The sequence below is a fragment of the Orbicella franksi genome, chromosome 15, assembly GCF_964199315.1.
Source record: "Orbicella franksi chromosome 15, jaOrbFran1.1, whole genome shotgun sequence".
NCBI lineage: Eukaryota > Metazoa > Cnidaria > Anthozoa > Scleractinia > Merulinidae > Orbicella > Orbicella franksi.
Window position 1 is genome coordinate 4005012 of NC_138159.1, and position 4588 is coordinate 4009599.

The 4588-nt window shown below is 36.9% G+C and overlaps 1 pseudogene; it reads left to right on the forward strand.

Moving 5' to 3' along the window:
• The first annotated feature begins 1969 nt into the window (after positions 1-1969).
• Positions 1970-4385, forward strand: LOC145470150 (histamine H2 receptor-like; annotated as a pseudogene).
• The last annotated feature ends 203 nt before the right edge of the window (positions 4386-4588 follow it).

A 4588-nucleotide genomic window follows, 5' to 3' on the forward strand; every position in this document is an offset into this window, starting at 1 on the left:
TGCATTAACCCCTTTAGCCCTGCATGAACCTGAGTTGCAAGCTGATTCCAGTCCAATACCAAGAATACGAATAAAGCCTAATGGCAAAATGTTTGGCTCTTTAGGTGTAATATTCCAGGAGAAATTGGCTTTCAAAAAGTGCAAAATGTCCGGATGGCAAAAGCGTTAATAGGCCCATAGATTCTATATAAAATTTTGCAAAGTATAAAAAATATTACTTTCCCCTGGATTGGATACCAGTCCATTTAACTCACCTGATTGGATTGAGGCACTGTGAGGGTAGAGTGTCTGGTCCAGGAACAAAGCACAATGTCCTCGGCCAGGGCTCGAACCAGGACCGCTCGATCCGGAGTCTAGCACGTTAACCATGAGGTAATCGCGCCCCCACATTTGTTGTTCGTAATCTGTATTAATCTTTCTGAGTCGTGGCCATGTCCTTGTTTATTTTTGTTTGTTTATTGCAACTTTGGTGTTTATCTTCCTTAAAAACTATCATTAACATTTTGATTTAAGATTTAAGGTGGCTCTGATCTGCTCTGAACCTTACCTACAGAATGTGTTTTAAACTTTGCTAAGCGTTGTATCATAACATGCTGATCACATTTCTCACAATTCCATGATATAATAAAGAGCCTTTTTTGAATTACAAGCACTTAAATCTAAAATTAAAGTTGTTTTGTTGCTATGGTAATAGAAGTGTAAATCCCATAAAGATGACCACAACATGTTTAACCATGATTGACAATGTGGATGATCTCAATGTTTTTAACATCAAAAGTCATTTAAGTGTGGATCTGTCAAAGTATAGTGCTGGAAACGGTTACCGGCCACCGTAAAACTAAATTTTAACCAGCCTCGTTCCCAGAGCCTTTTCCTTGAAATTTTGAAGAAAACATTTCAAGGGAAAAGGCCTGGCAACGAGGTTGAATGTGAACAAACAAACAGTTTTCAAAGGTAGATTAATTGCAATTTTCATCGTCTTCGTTTACGTCTGATACACATCTTATTCCAAAATGGCGGCCAATTTATTATTCTTTTGTTTGCATGTTAATTAGCCCTCTTTGCCTCATTTTCACGTCAAAATTCTTTTGAGGCAAAGAGGGCTAATTACCCTGTAAACAAAAGAATAATAAACTGGCTGCCATTTTGGAATAAGGTGTATAAGACTGTTAGATAATCGATGCAGTTTTGCTTCCTCCGCCCACGTCGGCCGGGTTTGTTTCTGTTCAGCTCTAGTTTTATGCAAATATAAAAATACACCTGAATAAATATCTTAAGCTTAGGCTTCGAGCAGTAAAATGAACCCTAAGAAAACTTGCAAAAGGAAGCTTTCAGGAGATAGATACCTGACACTTTTTTTATAAAGTTTTCCTCTACTTTTAACTTATCTTTACTTATATTTTCCATGGACTTATCTTGACTAGTCAAAAAGGTGATTGCTTTTCTTTTTTAATTCTCTATTGATCTCAAGGCTATTTGCAATGTTTATAAAATCCATCCTTCAAAGGGTAAATAGAGACGATTAGAAGTTTTTCAAACGCTGCGAATGCATTATCAATGCTAGACATGTCTCACCTGCCACATATTATCTTTTGTTCTCACATGAATAGTTGACATGTCGGTGTGTTTTGCGTTGAATAATTGTTCATAATTTACATTAGACTCAAAAGAAGAGCATCATGTTGGGTAAGTTTACGACAGAGAAAAAAACCGTAATGCTTGGTCAATATTTGGCAGACAAAAACACTGTTTGATCACGCTAAGAGGATGAAAACCTGGCTTTCTTGTAATTTAATTATTTTATTTTTCGTTGTTTTTCCTTCACAGTTATTTAATTCCATTTACATATGACTGACACCCTCGCTCTCCCTGACAAAAAAAAAAAAATATATAAAATCTAAACTAAAAACAAATATTCCAATCATTATTGATCGACGGAGTTTAATATTTTCCATTAAGAAGTCGAAAAGTGTCTTTTGATAGTTTTCACCACGACGCCGTTTTAATGATTGTTCATGTACACAAAGGTTAAGACGAATAAATTTCCCTCAAAGTTCTTTAAAGTTTTTGTCACCAACTCCTGATTTAAAACCGTTTCATGAGTCGATATCCAAATCGTCATAACTGCTCTCCATACATTTCTTGGAGTACCACCTGAAAAAATAATCTTTTGGAGAACTTTTCTTGTACTTCATAAAGCGCCATGTGGAGTTGCCGAGTTGAATTGGATGCAAAATGCGATTTAAGACTAGGGTGAAATGAGGAATAACGTTCGCTTTCCGTTCAACCAAAAGTTCCGGTTTGATTTGCCGGAAATTTCCAGCGGCGGGTGGGACTGTTGAATGGAAGATTAGCCTGAATTATGATAAAGAGGACTACTTCGCGAGGTATAACCAACTTATTTTTGCAAAATATATTTCCGGTAAGTTCTGTTCCAATTGAATGGTTCACATTTCGGAAATTCTCCCTTGATGATAATTTCCGTTCTATTTTCCCACTGTTCGAAAGAGCAAGGTTAAATTTCAGCCGAAGGAAATTAATGTATGCTTTTCTTAAGTCGCAGTGTGAAGTTCGAGGCTAAGCGACTTTAATCAAGTGATGGTTAATTACTGAAAAATAAAATGGGATCAAATCTTAGGAAAATCGGCTTTTTTTTTCAAGTCAGCAGTTAAGGTCAAGTCAACCGAGTTCGAGGTAGCGGGGATCTTCTGTATAAATAACAACTTAAATTGTCGTTTTATTTTGTATAAACAACGGTTAGTTCCCGATGAATACATCTGAACTGAAACCATCTGCGTGAAAAGCAATTTAGTAAGCGGAAAAAAATAACGGCTGTAGAAGGATCTACACTGCTGGGTCTTAGCGTTCAGTTACCTTGCTTTTCGCTGAAGCAACCAGAAACAAAGAATTAGTCTCTTTGCTGTTATCATTTATGGAAAAAGGTATATGACATTTTTCAGTTGATAATATCGAACGTAGCCAGCGAGGATGAATGACACCGGGAAAGACAACAATGGATCAGCAGACCACCACTCAGACAACGAAGACCAAGCAAGCTCCAATACTATTTTCAAGATAATCTGCCTTCTCAATGTTCCACTGATGCTCATTTCCATTCTGGGTAACGCTGTGGTATTGGCCGCCATCAAAAGAACGCCATCCATTCGCTCAACGTCCATGATTTTGCTCAGCAGTCTCGCTGTTTCGGACCTCCTGGTTGGTGTTATTGGTCAACCGATATATATTGCTGATCCGACTGACAAACTACAGTTTTATCTCTAAACTGGCGATAATGGTAGGGTTCTCTGTATGTACAGTTTCCCTCCTCACAATAACAGCTATTAGCGTTGATCGACTTTTGGCAGTTCACTTTCACCTCCGATATCCTACTTTAGCGACAAAATCCCGTGTAAAATACATTTTGGGAATGATTTGGTTGATCAGCTTCGTCTTATCGGGTTTCGACCTATGGAATAAACGCGTCTATCACCTCTTGGTAGCCGCAGTGATCGTCATTTGTCTGATAATTTCCACATGTTGTTATATCAGAATTTCTCAAATTGTCCGCCGTCATCAGTCAGAGATGCAGGCTCAACAACGTTCAGTGCAAAACAACAACGATGAAGGAGACGGTGCCCATGTGGTAGAATTAAGAAGAAGTGTCATGAGCACTTTTGTATTCTACGTCGCTTTAATTATATGTTATAGTCCAGCGTACAGTTTATTAACTCTCAATGGAATCTCGGAAACGAGATATGTATGGCAACCAGAATGGAACTTTGCTACCACTGTAATATTCGTCAACTCAGCAGTCAATCCATTTCTGTATTTTTGGCGTCTTCCCAAGCTTCGAAAAGTAGCTTTCAATGTATTAAGACAGATGTTATGCAAGCAAATTGAAGAAAACTAGCAGAAGAAGATGAAGAAGAAGAAGAAGAAGAAGAAGAGGAAGAAGAAGAAGAAGAAGAAAAACAACAAGAAGGAGAGGCATAAAAAAAATACACTAATCTTGTAAAGATAAACGCTGTCCTATTATAATGGCTATGTGACATTTTGATCGTATTAAGTAAACCAAACTGTGTCTCTATTATTTAATTGTATCTACAACTCAAAGATGTACACCCTTTATGTTAGATTATTCGAGGTAAAAAGAAGGCAATTCATGAAGTTTCCATTAAAGTTGGTTGCCTTTAAGGTTTTTAGTTTCACCTGCTTTTTTGTCTAAGCTTTAAAGGAATCGCCGATATGTTTAGCAATGAGGCATTTACTTCCCCCTTCGTAGTTTTTTCCTATTGGCTGGTATGAACAAACAGGTAGTTCTAGCATTTTTGAATGAATTTTATTTTATTATCTGTTATGAGATGTTAGCCGGCTTAACTTTAAGACCAAACAAAAACAAATCATGACAGATATTTTGTAAGGTCTTGCACTCCTCACTTTAAGGTTATGTGTATATTATTATATATAAAATACAGGTTAAAAACTCAGCTTAATTAGTACTCAGCATTATTTAACAAGCCCAAAGCGGTGTATTTAACTGTGATAAAACATGACGGACATTTGAGAACACGAGGAAAACGTAGAAAAC